This window comes from Pristiophorus japonicus, chromosome 12 (genome assembly GCF_044704955.1).
Source record: "Pristiophorus japonicus isolate sPriJap1 chromosome 12, sPriJap1.hap1, whole genome shotgun sequence".
Taxonomy (NCBI): Eukaryota; Metazoa; Chordata; class Chondrichthyes; family Pristiophoridae; genus Pristiophorus; species Pristiophorus japonicus.
The window spans coordinates 158,031,735-158,047,595 of NC_091988.1; positions in this window are offsets into that span (position 1 = coordinate 158,031,735).

Here is a 15,861-nt window from a genome sequence, read left to right on the forward strand (position 1 = left end):
ACCTCTTTGACCAAGCTTTTGGACACACCCTAATTTCTCTTTCTGTGGCACAGTGCTAAATTTTGTGTCTTATAATATTCCTGTGAAGCACCTTGGGACATTTTACTGCATTAAAGGTGCTATATGAATACAAGTTGTTGTATTTTAAAAAGGGTATTTGGCCCCGGTGAGACCACATCTGGAATATTGCATATAGCTTTTGGTCACCTGCCCTAATGTCTCCTTGTGTGCCTCAGTGTCAAATTTTTTGTTTTATAATACTCCAGTGAAGTGCCTTGGGATGTTTCACTACTTTAAAGACGCTATATAGATATATGTTGTTGCTATTGTTGAGTTACTTACCAGCTATGGAGTCACAAGGGTCCCATCTTCTGCGATTTTATTTCGCAATTTTATCTTCCTCTCCTGAGCAGGCAGCAAGGATACCTGCCCAAAGCTGCAGGGGTCCTTCGTTGCATATGCCTGTTGGGTCCAGATGACATCATTGGGACTTGACTGCAATTTTAACTCAGGCCTGAGTGCGGAAGCCACTGGTGCTTTTCCACCAGGCCAACTTGGGAAGATAAGGCTGAGAAGTAGTCGATAAAGATAAGTGGATTTCTTTCCTTTGAGAGGCCGGGAGGAGCAGGAATACTCCTTGAGGCCCCATAATGAAGACGTAGGCTCTTCCCTGCCTGAACTGCCCCCCTTCCTGAATGCAGGACCCCTGTGAGATGCCCACGGAATCTGATCCCACCACCTACCTTCTGTCAGCAATTGATTATCTGCACTTCTCAATGACTCCCTGCCCAGAATGGTGGCATGAAGCCAGGGAGAGTTCAAATAGCCTGGGCCTGATTTACGCGACAGCGGTCACCTCACGAATCACCCACCAAAAACCTGGCAGAGACCGTAGACATTTAAAGCTAACACTGGGTGAACAGTTCTACTGCACAACACTTACTTCCCACACCTTGATGAACACAACATTAAATTACCCATTTAAATGTAGATTCTTTGAAATATTACTTTCAATGACCAGAAGTTATCAAGGTCAGACGTATCCAGAGAGTCACAACTGGATGATCTCAGTGGAAGAAAACATTCAGGCTGAAACACCACACGGAGTCTTATAGAGCTGAACTAATGTTACTGACTGCAAGTTTAAATCTGCACTCGCTGTCAGCAAGGATAAATCAGTGTTATTGACATATAAATCCATGACTGCAGTGTTTAGAATGCGGTTGGATATTTCTCTTCTACAAAGAGGTCAGATGTGATGTTTCAAATAAACGGGACTTCAAAACCCAAAAATGTTTTTGATCATTCATTTGCATAATAATATCAACAACGCTACATCATTTTTAATAAACATGCAACTTTATTTCCATAAACTATCTTCCCATTGTAAAACTTGAACCCTGGGGTCACATTCTTGCAATGAATGCTCCCAGAACACTAAGGGGTGTTCTGTTCCTGCGTACCTTTGAGGCAGTCCTCAACTATAGTCCAAGATTTATCTTTGCTTCATAAGATGTCGGTTCTTTCTGATAAATTAGCTCCTCAGGACCCATTGTCCCATCTGGTTAACTCTGTGTAGCTCAGGTGGCTTGTCACTCTATTTATCTAACTTAAATTCTGTTTCACTAGCAACGGTTTCATTCTTCAAGATTTAACAGATTACTCACATGCCACATATTTTCCCAAGGCATACCAAGAGTGCATTTTCAAGAATGCAGATGTTTTCTTGGTCACTCACTCAGGATAATACAGTACCTTCTTTTTTCAGAAGTGAGGATTAGGCAATGAGCATCGTTAGCAATAATATTGATCTTCAAATTGCGGTAAACCCTGACTTTGTGCGATAGTGTAATGTTTTACATCTCTCCGGATTTTTATTTCTATTGACCGCAGTCAAAATCTACCCAATTTTCTCTTCAAAAGAAAATAGAAAAAGGGGTTACCTTTTTTGTGTTGCACTGCTCTCTTCCATAAAAAGTAATACAAGCACATACTCCATATCTGCCATCATCACCCCTCTCCTCAAAAAACCCACCCTTGACCCCTTTGTCCTTGCAATCTACCACTCCATTTCCAAACTCCCTTTCTTCTCCAAGGTCCTTGAATGTGTTGTTGCCTCCCAAATCTCTGCCCATCCTTTCCACAGCTCCATGTTTGAATCCATCCAATCAGGTTTCCGCCCCTGCCACAGTACCGAAAAAGCTCTTACCAAAGTCACAAATGACATCCTATGTGACTGTGACTGTGGAAAGCAATCCCACCTCATCCTTCTCGACCTGTCTGCAGCCTTTGACACACTTGACCACACCATCCTCCTCCAACACCGCTCCTCTGCCGTCCAGCTGGATGGGACTGCCTTTGCCTGGTTCCATTCTTATCTATCCAGTCGTAGCCAGAGAATCACCTGCAATGGCTTCTCTTCTCTTTGTGCTCCCATACCATTACCTCTGGTGCCCCCAAGGATCTATCATTGGCCCCCTCCTATTTCTCATCTACATACTGTCCCTGTTATGTATGCAACACCTTGTAACCAGCATTCTACTACCACCAATGGGCGCATCCGTTGGAGTCCCAAGGGATCCCAGCATCCCTTGCGAGCACTGCATATAAGCAGGCCTCCCATGCTGTGCCAGCACTCTGGAGTCAGAATAAAGAGACTAAGGTCACACTTACTCAAGTCTACAGTATCAGTCACATTGCTTTATTTGAGATGTAACAACTGGCGCCGAGGATGGAATAATGAATCATCATGCGAAAATGCAGAGAACTGTTGGTATCCTGGAGAGATTCTCAAAAGGTGATGTCTGGGAAGCATTCGTGGAGTGACTCGACCAATACTTCGTGGCCAACGAACTGGAAGGGAATAAGAACGTTGCCAAACGAAGGGTGATCCTCCTCACCGTCTGCGGGGCAACAACCTATTGCCTTATGAAGAATCTTCTTGCTCCGGTGAAACCAACAACCAAATCATATGAAGAACTGTGTATGCTGGTCTGGGAGCGCCTAAATCTGAAGGAGAGCGTTCTGATGGCAAGGTATCGATTTTATACATGTCAACGGTTTGAAGGCCAGGAAGTGGCGAGTTATGTCGCCGAACTAAGGCGCCTTGCAGGACATTGCGACTTCGGTGGATTCCTGGAACAAATGCTGAGACTTTTTTGTACTTGGCATTGGCCATGAGATTATCCTTTGCAAACTATTGACTGTTGAAACACCGAATCTGAGCAAAGCCATAATGATAGCCCAGGCATTTATGTCCACCAGCGATAACACCAAACAAATTTTGCAGCATAAGGATGCATCAGCAAGTACTGCATACAAACGTCGTTTTCAGGCAGGAACGTACACGCCTGCAGCTGCACGACCTCAGATGATTCAGAGTCCGCCATCAAGTGCGAATGAGAGGCAATTAACACCGTGTTGGCGCTGCGGAGGTGATCATCGAGCCCATCAATGCCGCTTCAAAGACTATGCGTGCAAAGGCTGTGGAACAATGGGACACCTCCAGCGAATGTGCAGTCGAGCTGCAAACCCTGCAAACCATCACTTTGCAGAGGAAGACCGATCCAAAGCGGATCAACGTGAACTAGAGACTAGAACCGAGGAGGCAGAAGTGTATGGGGTACACATCTTCACCACGAAATGTCCACCGATCATGTTAAAAGTTGAACTGAACGGAATTCCAGTATCCATGGAATTGGACACGGGTGTGAGTCAGTCTATCATGAGCAAAAAGGCCTTCGAGAGGCTGTGGTGCAACAAGGCACAAAGGCCCAAGCTGAGCCCTATTCATACCAAGTTGAGAACTCACACTAAAGAGCTGATCCCTGTAATTGGCAGTGCAGCAGTAAAAGTCTCCTATGATGGAGCGGTGCACGAACTACCACTCTGGATTGTACCAGGAGATGGCCCCACACTGTTCGGCAGAAGCTGGCTGGGAAAAATCCGCTGGAACTAGGACGACATCCGCGCGCTTTCGTCCGTTGATGACACCTCATGTGCCCAGGTTTTGAGCAAGTTCCCGTCGTTGTTTGAGCCAGGCATCGGAAATTTCTCTGGGGCGAAGGTGTAGATCCACTTGGTTCCCGGTACACGATCCATCCACCACAAGGCATGTGCAGTGCCATACATGATGCGAGAGGAAGTGGAGATCAAGCTGGACAGGCTAAAATGAGAGGGCATCATCACGCCGGTGGAGTTCAATGAGTGGGCCAGTCCGATTGTTCCGGTTCTCAAGGGCGATGGCACGGTCATAATTTGTGGGGACTATAAAGTAACGATTAACAGTTTTTCGCTGCAGGACCAGTACCACTACCCAAGGCAGACGACCTAATTGCGACACTGGCAGGAGGGAAGACGTTCACCAAGTTGGACCTGGCCTCGGCCTACATGACGCAGGAGCTGGCAGAATCTTCGAAAGGCCTCACCTGCATCAACACGCACAAAGGTCTGTTCATCTACAATAAATGCCCGTTTGGGATTCGATTGGCCACGGCTATTTTTCAAAGAACATGGAGAGTCTGCTAAAGTCGGATCCGTGCACCATGCTTTTCCAGGATGACATATTGATCACAGGTCGGGACACCATCGAACACTTGAAGAACCTGGAAGAGGTACTAAGTCGGCTAGATCATGTGGGACTCAGGGTGAAATGCTCGAAGTGTGTTTTCCTAGCGCCAGAGGTCGAGTTCTTAGGGAGAAGAATCACGGCAAATGGCATTGGACCCACCGACGCCAAGACGGAGGCCATCAAGAACGCGCCGAGACCACAGAACGTGATGGAGCTGCGGTCATTCCTGGGATTCCTCAATTATTTTGGTAATTTCCTATCCGGCTTAAGCACCTTGCTAGAACCTCTATTAGTGTTGCGATGCAAGGGAGATGACAGTATGGCAAGAGACTGCTTTTGAGAAAGCCAGAAATCTGTTATGTTCCAACAAACTGCTTGTTCTGTATGACCCATGTGAACATTTAGTGCTAGCTTGCGATGCGTCTTCCTATGGGGTCGGGTGTGTGTTACAACAAGCAAACGAATCGGGAACATTACAACCGGTCGCTTATGCATCCAGGAGTTTGTCCAAGGCCAAAAGGGCCTACAGCATGATTGAAAAAGAAGCTCTGGCATGCGTTTACGGGGTAAAAAAAAATACACCAGTATCTGTTTGGGCTTAAGTTCGAGTTAGAAACTGACCATAAGCCGCTCATATCGCTTTTCTCAGAGAGCAAAGTATTAACACCAATGCCTCTGCTCGCATCCAAAGATGGGCGCTCACACTGTCTGCCTATAACTATGTAATTCGCCACAGGCCAGGCACAGAGAACTGCGCTGAGGCTCTCAGTCGGCTACCATTGCCCACCACCGGGGTGCAAATGGCACAGCCTGCAGACTTGCTCTTGATGATGGATGCATTTGAAAATGAAAAGTCACCTGTTGCTGCCCACCAGATCAGGACCTGGACCAGCCAGGATCCTTTACTGTCCCTTGTAAAAAACTGTGTCCTCCATGGGAGCTGATCCAGCGACCCAGCAGAGATGCATGAAGAGATCAAGCCGTTCCAGCGGCGCAAAGGCGAAATGTCCATACAGGCGGACTGTCTTTTGTGGGGTAATCATGTGGTTTTGCCGAAGAAAGGCAGGGAAACATTCATACACAACCTACACAATATCCACCCAGGCATAGTAGTGATGAAAGTTATAGCCAGATCCCATGTGTTGTGGTCCGGCATTGACTCAGATTTGGAGTCTTGTGTGCGCCAGTGCAACACTTGCGTGCGCCAGTGCAACACTTCCTCTCAACTGAGCAATGCACCCAGGGAGGCACCATTAAGTTTGTGGTCATGGCCCTCCCAAACCGTGGTCCAGGATCCACGTTGACTTCGCTGGCCTGTTTCTAGGCAAAATGTTTTTGGTTATTGTCGCTGCTTATTCAAAATGGATTGAGTGTGTAATAATGTCTGTAAGCACTTTCACTGTCACCAATGAAAGCCTATGAGCCATTGTTGCTGACAAGGACATCAGGCAGGCCTGCCTGATGTCCTTGTCAGCAACAATGGACCGTGCTTCACCAGCGCTGAATTCAAGGAATTCATGACCCTCAATGGGATCAAGCATGTCACATCTGCCCTGTTCAAACCTGCATCTAACGGCCAGGCAGAACGGGCAGTCCAAACCATCAAGCAAATCTTGAAACATGTGTCGGAAGGCTCCCTGCAGACCCGCCTGTCCCGAGTCCTGCTCAGCTACTGCACAAGACCCCACTTGCTCAGCGGGGTTCCTCCTGCTGAACTGCTCATGAAAAGGGCACTCAAAAGAAGGCTCTCTCTAGTTCACCCTGATCTCCATGATCATGTCGAGGGCAGGTGGCATCAACAAAGCATGTACCATGATCGCGCAAATTTGTCACGCGATATTGAAGTCAATGACCCCATATTTGTACTCAACTATGGACATGGTCCCAAATGGCTTGCTGGCACCGTCATAGCCAAAGAAGGGAGTAGGGTGCTTGAGATCATGTAACCAGCATTCTACCGCCACCAGAGGGCACATCTGTTGGCGTCCCAAGGAATCCCAGCATCCCTTGGGAGCACTGCATATAAGCAGGCCTCCCATGCTGTGCCAGCACTCTGGAGTCAGAATTAAGAGACTCAGGTCACACTTACTCAAGTCTACAGTACTCAGTCACATTGCTTTATTTGAGACGTAATAGTCCCCCCGGCGACATCACACCCAGCTCTACATCACCAACACCGTTCTCAACTCCTCCACTGTCACAATGCTTGTCCAACATCCAATACTGAATTAGCAAAAATTTCCTCCAACTTACTAGTGGGAAGTCGAAAGCCATTGTCTTTAGTCCTCGCCACAAACTCCTAGCCACCGACTCCATCGCTCTCCCTGGTCACTATCTGAGGCTGAACCAGACAGTTCACAACTTTGGTGTTGTATTTGACCCTGAGATGAGATGCACTCCATCACCAAGACCGTCTACTTCCATCTTGGTAACATTGCCCAACTCCGCTAATGCCTCAGCTCATCAGCTCATCTGCTGCTGAAATATTCATCCACGTCTTTGTTACCTCGAGACTTGACTATTGCAATTCTTTCCTTGTCAGCCTGCCATCTTCCACCCGACATAAACTTAAGCTCAACCAAAATTGCTGTCTCTATTCTAACTCGCACCAAGTCCCATTTATCCATCATTCCTGTGCTCATTGACGTACAATGGCTTCCGGTCCGGCAACATCTGGATTGAAAAATGATTATCCTGATTTTCAAATCACTCCATAGCCTCGCTCCTCCCTGTCTTTGTAACCTTCTTCAGCCCTACAACCATCCGAGGTCTCCATGCTCATCCAATTCTGGCCTCTTGCGCATCCCCGATTCGAATTGCTCCACCATTGGTGGCTATGCCATCAGCTGCCTAGGCTCTAAGCTCTGGAATCCCTCTCTAAGGGCTCAATTTTCTTGGGTCATTTGCACTGTTTTTTTGGCATGCACCATTTTTTTTGGCGTAATTATTTAATTCAAAATTTCCCTATGGAATCTGCGCCGACATAATTGCTTTTATTACGATTTTTCTACATTAGGTTTTTTTAACGTCCTAGGTCGGCGTATGTGCCGCTCCCGAAAAACCTTGTGGTAAGTTAACAGAAAGCAGTGCACATTGAAAAATCGGTGTTGAAAGACGCCATTGTTATTCATCAAAGTTTTTGGAGGGAGTCGCTAATACTTGAAATATCCATAATAATTTTTTATTATCCATTATGTAGGGGAGGACGAAAACCCCCTCATTTTACCCAGAAGGAAAAGGGCTGTGGGATCAGTCTGTGCTGTGAATTGAAACCGATGGAAGTAAAACTTTGGGACAGAAATGAATGGAGACCCCCCCCCCTCCAGTGTTTGAACTCATAGGAAAGGGAATTTAATTTGGAACTATCTACCAGGAAGTTTGAAATCCTAAAGTGCACATGGAAGAAACTACGAACTTTAATCGAATTTTGGATTTTAAAAGGTGTATGTTGGGTCTGCAAGAAAAGGGGTGGAGTCAATATCAAAAGGGCCAGTTTGGACATTGGAACTAATCAAATTGTCTGGGAACTGTATACCCTAGAAACTTGCCCCTTGAAAACATTAGCATTTAAACAATGCCACATACATATTCCAACACCTTTTTTCATCAGGCATAGAAATATCTGGCTCAGGCCAGACTAGCACAATGGCTACAGGAGGCCAATGCAATCAACACCCACTCAAACCTTGAGTAGGTTATCAGTGGAAAAAAAAAACAATCTAAAACTGCTGCATTTTTCAAAATCAAAAAGTCCACCAATGAGAAGAATCGACTTCAGCAGGAGAGGCGGACTGGATAATCTGGCTATAAAAAAGGGGTTTCTAACGTAGTGAAAAAAGAAGTGATGATTTTCCCTGCCCTCATCATCCAACAACCACAACCAGCAAGCCTCTCGACACTGAAGGAAAACCAGTGTCCGAAGACACCGAAGATAGAAGAAACAAACCACTAGACTGTGGAAGGCACAGTAGTGAGTATAACCTCTGGTCCCCAGAACTCCCAACTCAGTTAGGCCAGGAAAGGTGGGAGGTTGGCATTGTACTGCTAAACTGGTGTAAAGATTTTCGTTGGGTCCATTCTAGTGGGATTTAGGGGGATTGTTTTGTTGGTGTATTGCTGTTTGTTGCGTTACACCTTGTCAAATAAATTGGAAGCCTAAAGTTCCTCTTGGAATCACCTTGTCTCAGTTCTATTGTATTGTATCTCCTGATTGTGAGTCTTATGTCAGAACCGTGTAAGGGAAGCTAGGAGCGCCTCAAAAATGCTCAACTGTGTGTCACAGGCTAGGGAAGAAGGGGTTAGGAGTGTTTGATACTCACAGGTGCCTCACAGGCTAGGCATAAGCTGTGGGGACGCACAAGTCTCAAAACCCCCTTCATAAGCTGTGGACACAATCTCTCCAGGGGTGCTCTTGCAGCACTCAGGGTACCTCACAGGCCAGGCATAAGCTGTGAGGGCAGAAGCCCAGAGAGAGACACCCAAGGCACAACAACCCTGTGAAAACCCCTTACAGAACATGGCGACCACGAAGGGACACAAGCAACAGGAGATGTTAATATAACAGATGAGGTGATAAGAGAGGAAACTAAAATGGAGGAGAGAATTTCCTCATAGATTTTTGGCAAGGTGAACCTCACCAAACCTTGGGTGCAAGCCCTCACTCGGGCAGAGCGCCCAGTGGATGCTGCTGCTCAGTGGACAGCAGGGAAGGACCACAACCGCAGGGTGGAAAAGGCCATCTGGCTTATCTGCCTCACTCGCCAAGCCCGAAATCTCGACCAGCGGGTGAAGGACTTGGAGCAGAGTCTTCAGAAATCAGAGGAGCTCTCTGCTATCCGGGCTGTGGTTGGGGACAACCTGCTGGCCGAATTAGCTGGGGAGCAGCAAAGGAACCGGCAGTTGGAGGAGACCTTCTGAAATAGCCGGGACTATCTTCAGTGTCCCTGAGGCCAAGGGTAGTGAGGGGTCCCTCCGGGAACAGAACTCTCGGTACACCCAGAAAATTTGGGAACTGGAGAATAAATTAAAAGACGTACAGGCAGCCTATAAAGTGGCCAGTAGTAGTGAATTTGCAGATCACGATCCCTGCCAGGAGAGGATTAAAACTCTCACCACGTTCTATCCCAGGCAAAGGGGATGGTCGCCCTCATAGGACCCGGAGGGTCCACAGGGGACAAAGGAGAGTATTGGGGGGTAGAGGAGAATCTAAAGGCAAGAGGCGCCCGACCACCTCCTGAGGCACCGGTTGTTTGTCCGGTGGGGTACCAGGAGGGGCGGGGCACGCAGGTAGTAGCATACCCAGGGCTGGGGGCAGGACCAATGTGTCCCGTTTGGCAGCAGGAATGTGAGGCTCCAGCCGAGGGTCAGTTAAAGGCTGGATCAGGCGACCAGGCACTGTCTGCTGCACCGGGTTTGGTGGGACAGCCGGAGGCAGAGGGACCAGCGCAGAAAGATCCTGAACCAGGGAGGATGTGCCCGGTCAGGCAGCGCAAGTACAGTCCTCCACAGGGAGGTGGCCAAGGTCGGGGAGCGCTGGAGAGTGACTTTATTATTCCCCATGGAGTTCAATCACTCAGGGCCATGGTGGCCCATTTGGCCAAACTCACTCGCAGCGGGGACCCGTCTATCCACTTCATGGAGGTGATGCAGGCAGGGGAAATTAATGGGTGCGACGAGGAAGAGACAGCCAAGCTGCTGCTCTTCTTTCTGGACAGCAAATTGTACCAGGCCCTACCGGCAGAATGCCGGAGGGGACAGCGTACATTTACTGAGGTCCAGAGGGCCATCCTTGAGGCTATGGGCTTCGATGAAGGCAGTCCTTTCGAACGGGTCGAAAGGACAAGGCAGCTCGCAGGGGAAACCCCGCAGGCGTTTGCGGACAGGCTGTGGGTGGTATACCACGCAGCCTGTGGGGAGCTCCTCGACCGGGCGAATCTTTCCGCGGTACAGACTGGCCGCTGGCTGAGGATGCTGGTGGCAAACTGCTTGCCCCGGCTCAAGGCCAGGGCAGAACTGTGGTTCGATTCCCGGGACCCCAACCTCACCGAGGAAGCAGTGGTCAGGCAACTGGCACTGGTCCAACGGAATGGAGGAGGGGAGGAGGAGAAAACCTCCAAAGGTCGGGTAAATGAAGTAAAACCCAACTCGATTCCCAAAAGGGAATGGCACTAGGAGGGTGGCCACTCGTCTGATAAGGAGGGAGTGTGCTACGGGTGCGGGAAAGCTGGGCATTTTAAAAGGGATTGCAGGAGCCCAGTAAAGAGATATGGGGGGAGAAGTCCTTCAGGAGCCGCCCAGAGTGGGGGAAGTGGAGCGAGCTCCTCACCATCCCTTGACCAGATAGTAGCTGCAGTGAGGACAGCACTGGAGGGGACTGGGAAGGTAGCCACGGCAACAGGCAGGGAAGCACCAGCAACCCTGCCAGTACAGAGGCCGTGACTAGCCCAGACCCAGCCTGCATACCTGTGCCCACTAGAATACGACCCCTGGGGACGACCCTGGGTCAAGATGGAGGTTGAGGGTGTATTGGGTACTTATCTTTTGGACACTGGTGCTTCCAGCACAATAGTCCATTCAGAGGACCCCGCAACCTCACCTCTATCAAACGGGGTGCAGTATCAACGAGTTGGGTTCACAGGAAATGAGAAGGCTGGGTTTTTCTCAGTCCCACTCGCAGTTCGTTTAGGAGCCCTCCAAACACAATGGAAGTGTGTCCTGATGAACTGGGGCTAGGTGGGAAAAGGGATCTTGGGGGCTGATTTGATCATCGCTCGCCAGATCCGAGTAGACTTGAGGAATCACTGTCTATGGGGCACAGTGGGCACGGGAGCAGAGGGAGAAGTCATGGTTATTGATAAGAAACAGGGAAAAGGGACTCTGTGTACAATGAAGCCAAAAGGGGGTTACGACCTGGAGGTTCTGGTCGGTAACACCCCGGCCGAGTACCCATAAACATGACTGTGGGAGAGTCACAGGAGTGGAGGTTAGAATAGATGGGGATCCCATGTCTCGCCCGCAAAAGCAGTATGGCTTTCCCCGAGAGGCAGAAGCAGACTTGGAGACAGCTTTAAGCTTGCTTGTCGAGCAGGGTGTTTTGAGACCCATAGCCGCCCATGTCAACTCCCCGCTTTGGCCGGTTAGGAAACCGGATAATTCTTGGAGGGCTATGGTGGATTATAGGGTGCTCAATAAAAACATCCCAGCTTGTGCCCCCACAGTAGCGGCGGTTGCGGATCTGATAGGGGAAATCCCTGCATCCGCAACCACGTTCACAGTGTTGGACATTTCCAACGGGTTCTGGTCTATCCCTGTACGGAGGGAAGACCAGTACAAGTTTGCCTTCACTTTCCGGGAACAGCAGTATACATGGAGTTGCCTCCCACAGGGCTTTCATGATAGTCCCAGCATCTTTCACCAATGCATGGTGAACTGCTTAAAAGGCTTCAGCCAGCCACACCAGCTGGTCCAGTATGTGGACGACCTGTTGTTGTTCACAGACAGCAGTGAGGAACATGGTCCACTGCTGGCCGAACTGCTGGTCTTACTGAAGGAAGGAGGTTTTAAAGTTAACCCCAAGAAAGCCCAGATAGGTCTAGGAGAGGTAAAATTCCTGGGCCTGACGATAAGGGCAGGAGAAAGGGCCATTGATGAGGCTAGAAGAAAGGCAGTGCAGGAACTCCCTGTCCCTAGGGATGTGTCGGGGGTAAGGTCTTTCCTGGGAATCACCGGCTACTGTAGGGACTTCATCGAGGACTATGCAGCCATTGCCGTCCCTCTGCTCAGACTCCTACATAAGGGGGTCGAGTGGGAATGGGACAAGGGCTGTGAGGCAGCATTTGTCTGTCTTAAGAGAGACCTGCAGGTAGCACCAGCCCTAGGGGCAATTGATGGGGGGGAGGAATTCTTCCTGGAGGTGGCAGCCAGTGGTGACAGCTTAAGTGCAGTGTTGCTCCAGGGGCGAAACGGTCAGCTGAGACCAGTGGTGTACTCCTCCAGGGTCCTCACGGAGGTAGAAAAGGGATACTCCAATTGTGAGAGGCACTTGCTTGCCACCCACTGGGCAGTAAAGAGAGCTCAGATCTTTACCGGAATATCCCCCATTACACTCCTCACCCATCACACCTCGACGCAGATGCTGTTGGACGGGAGGATTAAGGACGGGACAGTGAGCAGTGCTAGAATCACTCGCTGGACCCTCCTCCTCTCCCAAATGACTTTAAAGGTCCAGGGCCTCTGCGAGCCCAGGCTCGCAGCAAATTTAATCTATCCAGAGCAGCCACATAGATGCTCTGTGGAGGGAGTATGGGACATTAACTTTGGATTTCGGGCAGGGATACACCCCACAGGCCGCGAGATCTACGTTGATGGCTCCAGTTCAGTGTCCGCGGGTACAAGACTCACGGGCTGCGGAGTTTGGGATCCCAAGGCAGGGATTGCCTTGGATCTTAAACTCCCATGCACCCTGAGCGCCCAGCAGGCGGAACTCTCGGCGGTGATGTATGTGGTCACACACCCCGAGGAATTCCCTACCCCATACACGATTTGCTCGGACAGCATGTTCACTTGCAATTCGTGTACAGAGTATCTGGCGATTTGGTCATGCCGGGGGTACACCTCTGCGGATGGGAAGCCCCTTGTGACCAAACCCCTGCTAGAAAAGATAGTGGCTGCAATGGGAGAAACCGGGGATGTATATATCCATAAGGTAAAGGCCCACTCCAAAACTGAGCCACGGGGGGAAGGTAAACAGCAGGCAGACCTGCTGGCAATGGAAGGTGCTCGCACAGGTCGCCCTTGGGACCCATACGAGGCAGGCAGGATAGCAACAGCAAGAAGCAAGCCAGCGACACAAGGGAGCGTAGGGCAGCTGCGGCCCCGGACCTTAAAGTAGTCCAGATGCAGGATCCGATCCTGAAGGCTGCCTTGGCTGCTATCAAAAAGGGGGAAAAGGCGGAGGGCCCATACAGTGCTGTAGATATTGCTGTGCGGGAAGGCATGTTGTTTAAAGGGGACAAATGGGTAGTGCCGCCACAACACCGGAGGGAATTCCTTCAGCTGGCCCATGAGGGTCCAGGTGCGGGACACCCTGGGCCGGAATCTACCTGGCAACGGGTAGAAAAGGCAGGGTGGTGGCCAGGCCTCCGGGAAGACGTCCGCAACTTCTGTGCGGGCTGTCTGGTTTGCGCTGCAAACAACCCAGACCCTCAGAAAAGGAAGGCGTCTATGGGACACGTCAGGCGGGTAGAGGGACCATGGCAGTCGATCCAGATCGACTACATCCGACCTCTACTGGCCGCCCAGGGAGGTTATAAATACTGCCTCGTCCTGGTGGATGTGTTTTCCAAGTGGGTGGAAGCCTTCCCTTGCCGAACAGCTACCGCGGTGAGGACTGCAAAAATCCTGGTGAGGGAGGTGTTCTCTCGGTGGGGTCTACCTCAAATCGTGGAGTCCGACCGGGGAAGCCACTTCACCGGCCAGGTGATGCAGGCCACCCTAAAGGTGCTGGGGATAAGAGCCAAATGGCATGTCGCCTACAACCCTCAGTCCTCAGGCCCCGTAGAATGCCTGAACCGGACCCTAAAGGAAAGGCTGCGCAAGGAGACGGGAGACTCACCGAACAAGTGGGTGGAGGTCTTACCGTTGGTCCTCATGGGAATCCGGGCCAGTCAGTCAAAGAGCACAGGGTACTCACCCCATGAGCTGATGACGGACCGGATCATGAGAACCCCAGTGTATGTGTTGGCGCCGGTTCTCACCGAAGGGCAGCTCCGAGAGGTGAACCAGGACCAGTTTGTCAGGAACCTGTTTGAACACCTCAAACAGATTCACTGGCAGGCTGCTAGTAACATGGGCAGACAGCATCAGAGTGACCGATTGCTGCTAGAACCCAGCAAACACCACGAATGGGAGATAGGGGACCAGGTCATGGTGAGGAACTATGCTCGGGTCGGGGTTTTTGAAGCATTATATATGGGACCATACAGCATAGTCGACAAGGCTAGCCCTATGGTCTATGCGGTTCGACTGCCTCGCCGGGTGAAGTGGTATCACATTAATCAATGTAAATTGTTTGACCCCAAAAGAGGTCAAAAACAGAGGGGACGAGCAAGTGAAGGGAATCAGGCACTGGGGGAAGAACAGGCCTCGGTGGATTTGGAGGCTCCGGAGGAGGCAGCGGGCCCCGAAGCTCTACAGCTGGGGCTGGTTCACTGCTCCTGTAAGGCTATCCCACCACTGGGTAGAGGTTCCCAGCCCACTAACAGAAGTAGGGAGAAAGGCTCTACCATTAGCAAGGTTCAAGGGGAAGCTGAACCTCCCATGGTGGATGAGCTGGGGCTAGCCCAAGAGGTGGAGGAGATGGCATTGCAGCCCATAACGTGGGACTCTGCACCGAAAGTAAGGAGGAGTAACAGAGTGCCACAGCCCAGGGCGCCGTGGTCCCCTGTTTACTTAGCTCCCCACCCCAGACCGAGAAGGCGAAAGACAACAGGGAGGGTGCTCTTTTGTGCTAGCAAGTGTCTCCCACCGATTATCCAGGGCTCGGGAAGGCCTTGGAGGGCAGCACAAGACTCATTAAGGGGGACCATACGATCCCCTCAGCGGAGGGCATCCTGGTCCCCAGGGTACGGTCAGCCGAGTGGTCGACGATGCCTGTACAGTGACGGGATATAGCCTGGCCACCCGGGGACGGGTGGCGGTGTGTATATTTTCCCTTCCTGTTTTGTTACTTTGTGTTGTGAGTATATGTGTTTAGGTAAGGCAGTGACGGTTGGGTAAGCATTTTTGTGTTTGGAACATATTAAGTGGGCCGAGCCTGGAGAGGTCTCTCAAGGCAAGACCATGTTCTTCTTGCCTTTCAGATGTCAACACCTCCCTACTGGACATTAGTGATGCTGGTATCGCTAAGGATCTGCACCGGGCACCGAGGAGACACCGAGTACTCCCTGGTTTTCGGATGCTCCGGGGGCAGAGCGCCGACAGTGACCACAGGAGAAGGGACTCCGGCAGCGGGTGGCCGGGTCACCTACTCCCACGAGGGGAGATGGCCTGGGTAGTTGGGATCGAACTCCACCAAGTACTCCAACCATAAGGACTTTACCTACGGAGAGGCCTCCATCCCCTGTCCGGAGATCACTGTGGCCACTTCCAGAGTGAGAGTGACAGAAGGCAGGAAGGTATGCCTAACTTGCCAAGGGGACATACCTCTAGGACGGTGGTAGTGGCTCAGAAAGCTCAAGAGGGACATGGGAGACTGACACTCGGACTGGGAACATCTGGATAATGATACCTAC